Below are 16,616 nucleotides of genomic sequence, written 5' to 3' on the forward strand. Positions count from 1 at the left end.
ATTCCTAGAATGTGGTCTCCTACAATGGTGTCCCTGCTTTCTAGATACTAACACAAGTCGGGAGGATAGTTAAGGGGCCCATGAGCAAAGCAAGAAGAGTGATTCCCTTTGAATAAGCTATGTCCACCTCTCATCTGGTATGGCTTAATAATGACCAAGGAGAACAAAACATCACCACATTTATTGGAGGCAAAAGAGGACATTGATTAGCATGGCAGGTTTCTCTTGTGGATTTTAAGGGTCTCAAAATCCTTCAAAAGAAATAGGTACAGCCACCCCTGAGAACTGCTTCATATGTGTGGTGAAGACTGTAGAGGAGGTGAGTTGGCTTCTCTTGGGGCTATTGACATGGGGAACATGGAGTAAGGGAATTCTGGTGCTACTCCACCACTCTCAGGTACAGAGCAGAGGCAGTGATGGGTGACAGCCAATGAACAGGCCTCAACACATGGCTCAGGCCCATGGATTAGTGGTGGTCCTTTGGTACCCATAGCTGTAAATGTCTTCTGTTTCCTCCATGAGTTAAAATCAGAGTGTCGGCATAATACTGGCATGTGAAAGAAATATTGTGCTAGCTAGTTGGATTGATCTGCTTAGCAGATCTTCCTTCTAGAAGCAGGGACTAGGGACACAAGGTCTTGGGATAACTCTGAAGGCTTGAGTCCTTCCTCTCCTCCTTGGGGCATCTCATTGGCCTCATGTGGAGTGGGCATAGGAGAGGGGGTTGATGGGATATGGTTAGAGAGTGCCCTAAAACACAGAAACGGAGACTAGGGCCAAGCAGTCCAGGCCTGGGACCTCTTGCCTGATGACACTGCAGGCCCACACAGCAGAGGGGTCTTAGGATATTTTCAGGAAGACACTCCAAAGTACAAATAAGGACCCTGCCTAGCCAGATCTAAGAGTGGTACTGCCTATGAATGGCATGAATAAGGGTTGACTGATGAGTGCTATCTCATCAGTAAATATCACATAGCTGTTACCTGGAAAAATTGTCATTTAGGACTCAGATCATCTATTTTAACTCTGATAAAAATGACTGTTAGCAATCTCTGCCTGTTTTTGCTTAGATGGAATCAGGTGGTATCTCAGCTCTCTTTGTACTGTGTGAAGCCCTCTCTGTATCAGACCCTGGGTAGAATTGACATTAGGGCTTTATCTGAGGGTGTCTAGACTAGGTTTGAGGTCTTTACATTTCTCTGATCCTCAGAGGCCCTTCCTCTCTTTGTGCTAATCTCCTATATATAAATGACCCAAATCTTTGGTCTTAATCTTTCTCTTATGTAGAGTCTCTGAAGAGAGATGGCTAGGAGCCTGAACGTCTAGCCCTAGTCAGCTGGCTGATTTCTCTCAAGCTTTTGGGTGAGTTGGGCAGAGGAGAAACTCTAGGATAAAATTAATCTTGTATTAGTATCTGGAGCTCTGGCCTCCAGTGTTCATGAAGCCTATTTCATGGGGATGGAACAGACTATGTATGAGTCAGGAATTTCCACCATAAGGACTAGAGACAAACCTATGCTTTCTGCCCCACCTTTTCTTTCCCTGGCCCTCACCCTGGTTCCCATGTGGTGCTCTAAGGAGATGACTGTGATTCATCACATCAAGCAAGAAGAGGTACTGTATCAGACCCAACAGGAGAATAAATAGAAGCAATCCAAAAGAACCAATCCAAAATAGGAAAGAAGGATTTCAAAAGTGATAGAGCTGAAAGAGATTGGTCCCCAAAGTGGTGATCCTAAACGGAACATCCTAAAAGAAGATTTCCAACTGGGAGTAATTGCTTTTAGAATCCTTATCATACCCCAACCCAACCCAAAACTATGTGCCTCAGGAAAAAAAGCACCAATGGTGTCTTTGGCATTGGTCCAAGCCAACAGCCAGTGTCCTGCTCAGAAAAGTGAAGAAGATGTAAAGGAAGATGGGGAATCTTGATCACCCCTAGAGCCGGGAGCATGCTTCTAACCCACAAGAGCTTTTCCTTGCCAGGGGCAGGTAGACCGATTCGAGAGCCTTAATTCCTGGGCTACACTGAAAATATGAGACCTATTCTTTGTTTTATCTTTTCTTAAGATAAAGTTACCTTTTTTTGCTATACCTCAATGGTTAACAAAGGGAAAAAAGTCACAGATCCCTATGTTTTTCTCCCACATGGACTTTGAGCCTGCTGCTGTTCTTGGGAAAAACAAAACAAAACATGAAAATCAATCATGGAGGCTTTTTGGAACAGATTCGTTTATAGGAAAAAAATCAGGGCACCTGAAATATCAAAATAAAACTGTGACTCACAAACCAGAACTCTAATTAATAGTGTATTATGTAATTTATTATCAGGACCTGGCAAAAAACAAGAGTACATTATATGAAACAACATTTATGAGAGTCCTTTTTTCTTAAAAATCTACACCAGTATTTTAATTTTTCATACAAAATTTATTTTTTTGACTGAAAACTGTTCTCTGGTATGAAAAATGATAAATTAAGATATTGCCAAGGTATTTGAACTTTGTATGATATATTCAACTGATGTAAATATTTCCCCAATTCTCTGAACAGTTTGACTGAAAAAGATACTTTCAGATATCTATTGAAAGTGATAAGGGAAATTAGAGCTCTCTACATTTCTACAATATTAAAAATTAAACCAGTTGCTCAGGTATTTGGATTTTGGCATTACATTGCCAATACGAAATTATGTTGCTTGAAACAAAATTATATGTAAGAGAACCACATTTCTATGTATACTCAGGTTTGCTTTTCCTAAAACCATTTATATAAGGAAAAAATGCAGCTCCGCAATGATTTAAGTAATTTACTTTAAATGCAAAAATCATGGCTTTCAAGTTCAAATATAGAAACAGGTTATCTTGGTGAGTATATCCCTCCTTGGGAATTTATCACAGGTTTTTGGAAGCAAATTTACTTCTTAAGGTTACCATTAGCACTCTCCCTTTCAGACAGCTTGTGGTAGAGCTCAGTTTTCCAAACCAATAACAGCATCCTTCTGCTTCAACAGCCATGAGTTCATTGCACTCTGTTTATGAGCCGTCGTATATTCTTTGAACACCACCTTCCAAACAACTCACATAGGCACTGTGGATGGCATGAGGTTTCCTGCCCACGAGAAACTTAGGATCTTCGTCAGAAAACACATCTTGACATAAATATCCATGATGAAAGTGATGACCTATGAGAGCCTAAGGGCAATTAAAATGAAATTCTACAGAATTACAAAGCACTGAATTGAAGCGTTTTGTGTAAACTCTTTTCTGGAGAAAAATTATAAAACATATTACCCAGAGAGAACAGAATGGACAAAAGAGTCAAATAAGTGAATAAGCTGTGTTTAGGAAATGACCAATAACTCATTTTGTCTGATGCATGGAAGAAGATCAGGACCAAGTGGTGTCAGGAGTTTGTATCTGATGGTGAGGAAATCAGAGTCTAAGCTGTTGATGAGACATCCAGAAAGACACAACTGCTGGCAGCTGGGAGTGTGGACCCAGAGAGTGTGGAAATGACTAGGCTGGGCCTGCAGATTCTGAAGTCATCTTCATAGAGGAGATGCTTGGAGCTACAAGGAGGGCACGACTTCAGAGAGAAAGAAATCAAGAAGATAAAAGGTAGTGGAATGAACTCAGGACACTGCTGCTCAGGGGATGTAAGGAGGAATAAGAATGATTGGCAGGACAGAAAAGCAGGGTTATAGAGCCCCTATGAGAACATGTCAAGGAAACGATAACCAACAGGGGCAAATGATGCAAAAGACTGATGAAGATGTAGACCAAAAAGGCCATGGGATTTGGAGATTAAGAAGTTACTGATGAGGGCTTCCCTGGTGGTGCAGTGGTTAAGAATCTGCCTGCCAATGCAGGGGACACAGGTTCGAGCCCTGGTCTAGGAAGATCCCACATGCTGCAGAGCAACTAAGCCCATGTGCCACGACTACTGAGCCTGCACTCTAGAGCCCGGGAGTCACAACTTCTGAGCCTGTGCACCTAGAGCCCGTGCTCTGCAACAAGAGAAGCCACCGCAATGAGAAGCCCGTGCACCGCAATGAAGAGTAGCCTGCGCTCGCCGCAACTAGAGAAAAGCCCGCACGCAGCAACGAAGACCCAACACAGCAATAAATAAATAAATAAATAAATAAGAAGTTACTGATGATATTTGAGCTAACAATTCAGTTGACAGGCAGAAACACTCACTATGTATCCATTTTAAATGCAGCAGTTATTTCTGAAAGAGATAAGGCATTTTATAAAAAGTGCGTAATGTACTACTGTAAAATAATTTACCAGTGCATAATCTAGGCATGGTGAAAAATCCTCCTCTTCATGTCTAATTAAGCACCCCCCAATAATCTGCACAACCAAAGTCAAGATATTGATAGTGACAGTAAACTTCAACTCTTCAGGTTTTGCAACGAAATCAAATTCTAAATTACTAGGCTAAGCCATCCATCACTATGCAGAGAGACATATTCCACAATGATACATGTTCAATCAACTTCTTAAAACAACTGAACCTTTAAGTTCTTTCCAAGTTTTGTTATAAAAATTAAGTATGTTCCTAGAAAACAAATACACTGTACTCTAGATAAAAATAAAAACCCAACCAAGGATGAAGCCAAAGATCTAAATACAAGGAAAATTGAGTGGTGTTTTTTTTTTTTTTTAAGTCAGAAACCTAATGCAAACAAAGGTACACATCCTTGGAGACATTTTATCTGAGATAAGCATTCTTTAAAAGCCAATGTACAAGTTAAAAGCAGCTGGCTTTTCTACTCATGTTGATTCCTTGTTCTTTACTGTAAATACACTAATTGTTCATCTGTTTAACTAAGATCTGCTGGGCTGAAAGCACATTAAAGGTATTTGCCGCTATTGATTTTGTTATGAGCTATGGACTTGTACATAATTAAGAGGCTGCTTGGACTTATGCAAAAATATATGTACATGTTATCGTTTTTCCATAAGTGGTGGCTTTTCAAGATGAATTTTTCTAAAGTGAGGCACATCCTTGTGAGATTTACGACTTTCCGAGGAAGCAGTATGAATATACCTCCCTAAATAGCCATAGAATTTGGTAAAGAAACTATTTAATTAAAGAGACACTGTTCTGATCTCAGTGTTGAAACATTTCTAAAGTTAAAAGAAGTTTTATAGGAATTTAGTGGTGTGGATCTTTTCAACCCTAAGTTTGTAACAGAAATAAGTAAAAATGTCCAGTTTGAAGAAAGCATTCTTTTTAAATCTAAAATAATAATTATTTCTCATATTTTTGAATGCTACAAACAAAAGTATTTATATAAAAGATTATTAGGTTTGGGAGGAGCTTCAAGACGGTGGAAGAGTAAGACATGGAGATCACCTTCCTCCCCACAAATACATCAGAAATACATCTACATGTGGAACAACTCCTACAGAACACCTACTGAATGCTGGCACACATACACAATACAATATTACTCAGCCATAAAAAGAAACGAAATTGAGTTATTTGTAGTGAGATGGATGGACCTAGAGTCTGTCATACAGAGTGAAGTAAGTCAGAAAGAGAACAACAAATGCTGTATGCTAACACATATATATGGAAGCTAAAAAAAAATGGTCATGAAGAACCTAGGGGCAAGCCGGGAATAAAGACACAGACCTACTAGAGAATGGACTTGAGGATATGGGGAGGGGGAAGGGTAAGCTGGGATAAAGTGAGAGAGTGGCATGGACATATATACACTACCAAACGTAAAATAGATAGCAAGTGGGAAGCAGCTGTATAGCACAGGGAGATCAGCTTGGTGCTTTGTGACCACCTAGAGGGGTGAGATAGGGAGGGTGGGAGGGAGGGAGATGCAAGAGGGAGGAGATATGGGGTTGTATGTATATGTATAGCTGATTCACTTTGTTATAAAGCAGAAACTAACACACTATTGTAAAGCAATTATACTCCAATAAAGATGTTAAAAAAAAAAGATTATTAGGTTTAATGGCCATAAGATTTTTAAATGATCTTTTACTATTAACTTAAAATCTTTCCAGGGTTAAGGTATAGTTTCTATGAGCTAAATAAAGAGCCTTCATATTTTTTCTGTGTACATAATAAGTTTTCCTACATGAGGAGGACATGAAGGCAAAGGGAATGACATGATATAAGAAGGCTGAGGGGAGAATAATTAGTTGAAAAATTGTTTCCAATCATAATGCAACTCAAGAACCCAAAACTGAGTATCCTGTAATACTTAACATTTTCTGTTTAAAAACTGGTGGCATTTATCCAGTGTTTAGAATCACTGAGGTGGGTTGGATTTAATCTGTTACTTAGCAACAATATAAATTTAGTAGATATCTTAATATCCAGGATCCAAGTAAATGCATTCCAGTTGAATGGAAATCATAATTCATTGGTAACAAACATTAATACTAAAATGCTGTCTTTTTTTTTTCTATTTGATTCATAGAAAGCAAAACTGAAAATCAGTACAGTTTGCTTGAGGGATACATATGTTTTCTATGTATGTATACTTGTTGCCAATTTAGCCACTGTCGATGATGTTACTATATCATAGTGGTCATCTAAGGAAGGAATTCAGTATCTGCTTACAGCGGTTTGGGAATTGAGCAGATTTTGTTCAAGTATGAACTCTACCAGGTGATCTTGGCCATGTTGCTTCCCTTTCTTAGTCTTTCCTCTTCTATAAGAGAGGCATAAATTATACTGAGTTCAGAGTTCAGAGTTCAGAGGCAACAAAGTAATCATCTGGTCCAATAGCTTAACACCATTTTTGTAACTTGAAGTTGATCAGTATACCTGCAATCTCCCATCTTTTGATGTAAGACCAAAGCCTTTCGTTTGAATAGATGCCCATGATGGATATCTCTTAGTCTTTCTTGCATAAACTATATTCATAACTATATTCATAATTGTCTAAAGTTTCAATTTTTATTTTTAACATCAAGTGGTAGCTTATAAACACTTATGAAGCAAATGAAGGATTAGTCAATATTTTTACATTTTTACTCATATTTTACAGTTATTTATCTCACACCTAATTCCACAGATGGTTTGGGAGGTAGAGGAGAGCAGCAACAGCTTGCCTTTACAAGTTTCAAAGCTATTTAATTACTTTTCTTTATACACCTATATTTTATTTGGTTTCCTGATGTCTAATTAAAATGCATAATGAACATAACAAAAGAAAGTAAAAACAAATGAGATCAGAAGGGCTCCTGCATCAGGTGGGTAGGTCCATATTGATATTTTTACAAGGAAAATGGAGAATACCAGGTATTTCTAAGAGTCAATCAACAGCAAATAATTTAAAATGCTTCTACAGTATTAGTAAACTCAGCCACCTTCAAATACATGCTTATCAAAGTAAAGCCACAGTCTCACATTTTACACAGTCTAAAAAATGAAGCTGTCCTGATTCTTGCATGTTCACAAGCAGTGAATTTCCCATTTTTAATTTTCTTTCAGAGACATTCTTCACTCAGTGTGCAAAGTGGGAACACAGTTATCAGACCCTGTCTGCTCTTCCTAAGGGAGTGTGGGAAGGCTGGGGTAACTCTCCTTCTATCTGTGGCCATTTATTCGAACTGTGTTGAACTGATTATAGAGTTTGAGGGTGGCGAGGTGGGAAGATAGGAACTGGAGACAGGGGCTAGGGATACTTTGCTGAGAGTCATGAAGGCCACATAAAGAGTTTGTACCATGATAACTGCCATATTCTTTCTATCATCTGTGTATGTATGTATGTATCACCTATCTACCTATCTATCCATCCACCCATCATCTATCTATCTATCTTTCATCTACCTATCCACCCATCTGCCTATCCATCTACCCATCATCTATCATCTCCCTCTCTCTCTCTCATCAATGTATCTATTTAGTGTGATAAGAGTGGATAGCGTTGAGATTTTGGTTTCACAGATTTTACACAAGCACTTTGTTTTACAAAACTATACTGCTCTTCAACAACATAGCTGCTCATTCCATCCTTAAATTTTAAATTCAAATGATGTCCTTTCAGTTACCAGCTTTCTGGTGGTTTTAAGTTATAACATTCTTTTATTGAAATTTAACTTTCTTTTTTTAAATTCTGTTTATGTTTAGTAGTTCAAATGTCATATATTTCCTTATTGTGGAGTTATCCATTTTAATTAATGTACTATATATACAAGTTATTAACAATTAAATGTAAAGCTCTAAACAACACCCAATACAAACATGTTTTCAGATTTTATCTGGTTTTATTTCTGACTTCTAATGGCTATAGTGCTGATAATTATGCTTCTTTTAAGTTTATCCACAAAAACAAGGATTTAAATAGGGATAAAGCCTAATATTTTCATTCTATTATAATACAGAAAAAGTCATGCTTATCTGGCACAAATACTACGGACATGTTTCAGCATTATAAAAATTAACTAGGGTAGACTATTCTTACTGTAGTAGCTAGGACTGTGTTCAGCTACAAGTAATAGAAAACCAAATGAAAAATCAGTTGTACATGAGAGGGATTTGGTTTCTCTGTTTGTTTGTTCAACATATCAAGTGGTCCAGAGATAGGCTGCCCGGGGCAGGTATGGTGGTCCCAAGACTCTGTGTGGGATTCAGCCTTTCGTTCAGTCATCCTTCACATGTTACACTTGGCACCTCTGGTTTGCCTCCAGTGTTGTACTGAGTTTCAAGCAGGAAGAAGGAAAAAAAAAAAAGGCAAAGGGCACATGTCAGCTAAATCTTCCCCCTTTAAAAGAAACCTTCCCAAAGCCCCACTCAATGCCATTATGTGCATTATTAGCCAGCATTCAGTTATGTCTAATAACAAAGGATCTATAAGTTGTGAATTTTTATCTGAGTATGCTGTAATCCTGAACAGATGGGAGCCTTTCAGGCTGGAGGAAAGGAAGAATGAATACTGCATAGGCTGACGTCACTGTCTTACACAATCCACTGAGATCCAGACACTTCCTCATCACAGAGTCCTCCAAACAACTGTATGCTCCTGTTTATTTCCTTGCTGCCTCTGTGTGTGCTGAAGACGGAAAACGAGGAAGGATTAGCAGAGAAGTGCTACATCCTCAAAGATGTTCTTCTCAAGTTTAGAGTAATTCCTTGGAAATCCCAAGTTCTGTGCTTGTGAGCAAGAGTAGTTTGCTAAGTGATAGAAAAGATGTTATACTTTAACACAAGCTGTGACGCTGAGGAGTGAAGCTGGGAACAAGGACAGATGCTGGGTAGATAGATGCTCCCAGAGGGATCGAAGAGACATAATCTGCAGTTTGGTAATAGTTCCGTCAAGTTTTGAGAGGATAGCAAATTCTCTTTCATACAAAATTTTAAAATTAAAATGTCCAGTTTTTAGTGTTCCCTTGAGTATTGCTGGCTGGGTGAATATTGTTTGTTTAGATTACAATGTAATCTAAACTTTCAATGTATGCATTTAAAATGTTGTAAAACTTTTATGTGGCCAAGTATGTAATTTTGAACATCATAGTCAGTGGTTAATATTAAAAAATCACATGTGTAAGCAAAAAGAAATAAATTCTATGTAATATGGTATTGTCCTGAAATATCTGTGATATGCTTTTTTCATGAGAAGAGATGCATCATGTAATGTCACGTTCTATTTTAATAGCTAATTTGAAATGAGTAATTTCCTATTTACAGCTATATTCTAATTTTGTGTCTATCTGTAGTGTAGATGCTAAAGGGTACTATTTAAAAGTATTGTATTTTTGTGTCAATATAAATGAAATCTATTGAAAGTTTTGATATGATTGTTCCAGCTTTGAAAAGGGACAATTAAAGACGAATTTAAAAAAATTGTACCTCTGCTTAGATTTTGCTAGGTTGCTGTGGACACCATTCTAAAACAGCTTTCCATGACTTTGAAAAGGATTCATCACAGCTCAAAGCTGAACAACATACACCATGTTTGTAACTAAACTTTTCATATGTGCTTTAGGTAAAATTCAATTTTGTTTCTTCATTTTCCTATTTCTAATTATACCTACAAGAAAAACAAAGACTAGTTCTGTGGACATAATAACACAAATTCAATTATCTTCTAAAACTAGGTTTCTCTCTTCGTAAATTGGATTAGTTACAGCCTTATCATTTGTGAAAGGAAATAAAATTGTTTATAAGGAAAAGGGTTTTTTTTTTTTAGTTTTTCAAAGGTTTTATCTGAGTATTACATTTTGATGAAATTGATGGGGAGAAGTTATATATATTTTGAAGAGTTTCTTTCATTGACTTATACAACTTAAAAAAACATGTATGTTTTTACTTTCACTGGTGCAGAACAATAGTCTTGTACAAATCTTTCATTCCTTTGGTATGTCTACTACCTTACTGCAGTTTCCTGAAATCTCTTCAAGTTCTGGGAATGTCTAAGTTAGCCCAGTGCCATGCTTTCTCATGGTCCTGACTTGCCTCAGGCCTGTCTCTTCCTTTTTACTAAAACTTGCTTAACTTACGTTTTAATATGACAGACACTGTGTTATTCCTGCCCACACTAGACAGTTTATTAGAGGGTCCTAATAAATTAATGTATCTTAGTGCAAATTTATGCAAGGTCCTTCTGAAACAGTGTTACCATCTGACATTTTATAAACTAGCTTCTGCATGACAATACTGCCAAAAGGTGTTAACATATGCCTTATTTAAAAAAAAATTAAAACGTTTTAGAAATGGTGCATCGCAGGTATGCTCTCTCTGTTTAATTTTCTCTAGTTAACTGTTACCCAATCTTATCCGACTAGGGAAAACATTCTTTTATAGCATTTCTACCAATATCTGCAATATTTGTATATATCTACGTACATTTTCTTTGTAATACCCACTAGGGAAATGCTGGCTTAACCCAATGGTATAACTTGGAGTGACACCATTTTGGCCAGGAAAGTAGGTGAATGGATCTTTGAGAATGACAAAGGAAGAAACCCAGGAACTGCAATATTCAAAAGGCAAACAGGAAGAAGAAGAGACAAGGAAGGGAAGTGAGAAGGAGCAGCCTGAGAATCAAGAGAGGGTGGTGTCACATCAATCAAAGGAAGAAAGAGGAGCCTAAGGTGATAAATACTGCACAGGCCAAATCAGATTTACAAAGTAGTTCATTGGGAGGTGACTGGAGACCACAGAAACATCAGTTTCAGTGGAAAGAAGGGGCATAAACCAGATTATAATTGAGGAAGAGAAGATAAATTAGGAAGTGTGACTTTTAAGTATTAATCTTCCATGAAGTTCGGGTATGAAAGGAAAGCGAGAGGGAGGGGGGACACACGGAAAAGGTAAATATTTTGTTTAAAGATGAAAAGACTTTAAGTATTTGCAAATGATGTGACCGACTAGGCTTAATATCCAAAATACACAAATTGCTCACACAACTCAACAACAAAAAAACAACCAACCCAACTGAAAAATGAGCAGAAGACCTAAATAGACATTTCTCCAAAGAAGACATACAGATGGCCAACGGGCACATGAAACGCTGCTCAACATCACTAATTATTAGAGAAATGCAAATGAAAACTACAATGAAGTACCACCTCACACTGGTCAGAATGGCCATCATTAAAAAGTCTACAAATAACAAATGCTGGAGAAGGTGTGGAGAAAAGGGAACCTTCCTACACCTTTGGTGGGAATGTAAATTGGAGCAACCACTATGGAAAACAGTATGGAGGTTCCTCAAAAAACTAAAGATAAAATTGTCATATGATCCAGCAATCCCACTCCTGGGCTTATATCCAGACAAAACTCTAATTCAAAAAGATACATGCACCCCTATGTTCATAGCAGCACTATTCACAATAGCCAAGACATGGAAACAACCTAAATGTTCATCGACAGATGAATGGATAAAGATGTGGTACATATATACAATGGAATATTACTTAGCCATATAAAACAATGAAATAATGCCATTTGCAGCAACATGGATGGACCTAAAGATTATCATACTAAGTGCAGTAAGTCAGAGAGAGAAAGACAAATGCCATATGATATCACTTATATGTGGAATCTAAAATAAGACACAAATGAACTTATCTACGAAACAGAAACAGACTCACAGACATAGAGAACAGACTTGTGGATGCCAAGGAGGAGGGGGAGTGGGAGAAGGATGGATTGGGAGTTTGGGATTAGCAGATGCAAGCTATTATATATAAAATGGATAAACAACAAGGTCCTAATGTATAGCACAGGGAACTATATTCAATATCCTATGATAAACCATAATGGAAAAGAATATGAAAAAGAATATATATATATATATATATATATATATGAGTCACATTGTTGTACAGCAGAAATTAATACAACATTGTGAATCAACTATACTTGAATAAAATAAATTTTTAAAAATATGAAAAGACTTGGACTTTTCTTAAGCTGAGGGGAAGAATTAAAAAAGTAGAGAATCCAAGGAAGAGAGCTGGGTTGAGCATACAGCAGTTTGGAGCAGGTGGGATATAGAGCACAGGGGAGGGGATTAGCTTCCAGGAGGAGTGAAGCCACATTCTCTGAGGTTGCAGGAACAGAACATGCTGTGTGGGGGGGATATGTAACTGAAGTAATTCACCTATGGTGCATTCGATTCTCTTTGTGAAATAGGAGGGAAAGAAAGGTGAACCAGGAGATTGGTTCTTTTAGGGCAGAAGACCTAATAAGACTAATTACAATGAAAAATGACCATTAAGGAAGATGGCTTAAGGCTGACCAGTGGCATGTAAACACTCTGTGCTGTTTAGATAAATGTAGCTTCAGGCTAACATTCCCTTTCATCTGATCTCCCAACCGACTATCTTAATAGAATGAGGATATTTAAGAATAAAAAAGTTAGAGGAAAAAAATCTACAGAAACCGAAGACTGTATCTCATTGTTTAAAAATGTACCAAGATTTGTTTAAACATGTGTGGTAAGACAAACAGACATGGAACTGACTGTTATGAAGGAAGAAATTTTTATACTCACAGATCCCTAGAAATAGGACACATGACACACCATGCAGGGCCACATGGGGAACCAGTCAGGAGGCAGAAGAAGTAAGAGGAAAATATGAGCAGAAGCCCTTATCATGGTTTCCGTGGCAAGAAGGGGTGAGGCAGGAGGGGAAGCAGGCTTGGGATTGGCTAGTTTGAATACTTTCAGTGGGCTCTGGAGTACAAGCACTGGCCAGGGTCATCACGGCGGGTGGATAACGGCAAGAAGCGTTAGATTGTGATAAAGGAGGTGATTGGGCTCGGTGGGCTTTGGATTGGCTGGTTTGCTTATGAGAGTCATGCTCACAGAGGAGTCGTCTGCCACCTCTAAGAATTAGCCAGCCCTTCAAGGGGCAGTCTCCTACCAATCACCGAGGGCCCAGACGTCAGAGCGTCAATAATACACAAAATAAAACATATATATAGTTAATATGCACGTCAGGGCTATCATCTGCTGGATTGGGAAAACAGTTGGTGGTCTATTGAACATTGTCCTTTTCTATACCTTCACAACCCCAGCCAAGAAGGAGGTTGAAAGATCCAACTTGATTGACAACCTGTGAATCAGCGTCCAGCAGCAAAACAGAAATGACACTGGCTCCTTCAAAGTAAAATAATTTAGTGCAAGAAGTTGGTAACACAGGTGAAGAGTAGCCTGACAAGACAGAGAGAGACAGGAAGGCAAGCTAGAGCTTAGCTGTCCCAGGAAGCCCCTATCAGCCCAGGAGTGGAGGGATAAGAAGAGGGCGTGCTAACAGAGCTCAGACGCCATGAGGCTGGCCCCCTGGCGGGAGCTGTGACATAGGTAGGTCCTATGCAGCATGAAATGAAGCTACTGAGAAGCTGCCAGGAGGCTGAGGGGGAGCGATACCCAACATAAGGGCTTCTCCCTTCCTTTGGCCCCGCTTCCCATGGACTCAAAATACCCAGAAGCCAGAGGACAAGGGAGCATGGAAAATAGTTTCCTGAGACGCAGAGCAGGCAGGAGACTGTCAGGAAATGATCTGAGAGCAAACAGGGCATATCCTGCAATTCAGAGATGCAGGGCTCAGAATGACTAGAAAGACGGGAAGCCACACGGGTGCCAGTGCCAGGTGCGTATTTCTGGGGCAGTCACATCGAGGTCAGCCGGCTGCTCTCCTCAAAGCCATTAAGAGAAAAGGGAGCTGGAAGAAGAATATAGGCAGAGTTCCGTGCCCTGCAGAATCCTCTGACTCTTGACTCTTCCCAGCCACAGAGGCAAGAACTAGGGACTGTCAGGAGGCAGAATTCCCCAGAGTGATCCCTCAGGTGAATCCCCCTCCTCAGTCTCAACAGCAGGATCCTTTCTGCAGCCCGGTTGTTTTGACACTACAGACTGTCTTCATCTCCCTCTTAGTAAGAGCCAAAGAAAGCTTAAAAGAGGCTCTGCTTTCTTTGGCTCTGCTAAACCTTGTTTAAAATTTGCATTTTAGGCTGCATTGCTTATGAATGATTTTATGCATAGGTGGGAGTAAGGGGTGGTTTACACGCTCCCCTCTGGCTTTAGAAGAGCATAAATTGTCTTCTGTTCCCTGTGTGAGCAGAAAACACATTGGATTAGCTGTTTCTCTTTCGGTTGTTTTCTAACATGATCAGTTTTGTCTCGGACTACAGATTGGGCAGAGAGAAGCAACATGCTGTCTCAATGAAAGTTGAAAGGCAACCTCTGGTTCACGCCCACTTGTATGTGAGTTACAGTAGCATGCCTTTTTAATAGCAGTGTACTATTAATCTGAATATTATAATCCCATATGTATGTCTGATAATTCTGCTGCATCATTAGCTCCTTGAAGGCATGGGCTCTGCTCAATAAATGATTGCTCATTGACTAGTAATTTTCATTAGTGCTTTGACAGTGTCTCCAAAACGTAACCAAGTGGGAACAGCAAACTACAGAAATTACAATGTCCATCTAGTTACAGAAAAAGCAAGAGGTTTGCATACAGCATGCCTCTCAAAATGGAGTGACAATTGTACTGACAGTATGAGTGTCTGAATCAACCACCATGATTAGGCACAAATGAGTTCCTCTTCAGTCTTATTTTATAAGAACCCTGATAAACTGACTTTTGTGAAGTGAGGAAAAATACTGGGAAATTTTCCTGACATAACTTGGCAAAAGTGGGATTATATATAATACATTAAAAAATACGTATAGAGACAAGTTATGTCTCCACCAATATGTAAACAATTTTTCATGTTTATTCCTTGAGAACCAAAGTACAGTCTCTTCTAAAAGGAACTGGCATATTCTTTTTGATTTATTTAGCAGTTTTAAATCTAAATGTCTTTACAGCATCGTAGAGTAGGTCAAACAGCAAAATAAGATTGGAACAAAAGTCAGGATAGCTGACAGAAGCCAATTGAGTAGGAGGTGGATCATCAATATTTACAAACATAAAGAAAGCAGGTGGCAGGGAACTTAAAAAATGAAAAGAAAAATTCAGTGCTTGTGCTAAAATAAAGAATAGTATAAGCTGTCCAAAACAATTCTCCTTTTCCCACATCAGATGTGAAGACCAGAGAAGAGAGTAATATTGTTATTACTTTTGTCCTTCTCCATTAATCTTCACCGTTTTCTCATTTTAACTTTGTCCTATTTGCCCGAGCTTTCCTTTTCATTTCAATAAATATTTACTGTGTTATTTATCTATCACAGAAAAGAGGTTAGGCCATGGGAAATATTCATTCATTCACTCTCTCATTCACACATGCACTTGTTTCATACTTTTACAGTTTCTACAAATGCTTTTTGTGTGCCTTCTATGTATCAGGCACTGTTCTAAGTGCTGGGAAAACAATGGTGAGAAAAACAGAGTCCCTGCACTCTGGGTTTTCCGTTCTAATAAGGGGAGAGAAAGACAATAAATTAACTAAATAACTAAAATATATAATAGTGACACCAAGGTAAATTTTATGAAAATAAACAAAGTAGGAAGGGAGATAGAAGTGGTCAGAAACTTTTTGTCTTCTAGAGAGGATCAAGGAGAGTTTCCCTAGGAAGATAACATTTGAGTCAAAACCTGGGAGAAGGGGGAGAATGAGCTGTGTGGACATTTGGCATTTGGGAGAAGACGGTTCTAGGCAAAGGGAATAGCAAGTACAGAGGATTTTGCTTGGGGTATTTGAACAACAGCAAAGAAGCCAGCGTGCATCAGAGTGAGTAGGGAAAGGAGGAGTAGATATAATGCGCTGAAGGCGCGATGACAAATCCTGAAAGACCCTGTAGGCCATTGCAATAAGCTTGTCTTTTACTCTGAGATGTGAAGCCTCGGGCAGGTTTGAGCAACAGAATTTCTTTAGCTGCCATATTGAGGGTAGGCTGAAGAGAGTGCGGCTGTCATTTAGGAGACAATTTGGAAGCTGCCGCAATAATCCACGTAGAGGACGATGGTGGTTTGGGTCAGGGTGGGAGCAGTGAAGGAGGTATGAAGTGTGTGGTTTTTGAATATATACTGAAAAGAGAGATGAGAGGATTTGTTAATGGATCATTTATATTATAGGAGACAAATGAGCAGAATCAGAAGTGACTCCAGGGGTTTTACCCTGAGCCACAGGAGGGATGGAATTGTTTTTACCAAAATGTGAAAGCCCATATTAGGAGA

This window comes from Balaenoptera physalus, assembly GCF_965194825.1.
Source record: "Balaenoptera physalus genome assembly, chromosome: 14".
NCBI lineage: Eukaryota > Metazoa > Chordata > Mammalia > Artiodactyla > Balaenopteridae > Balaenoptera > Balaenoptera physalus.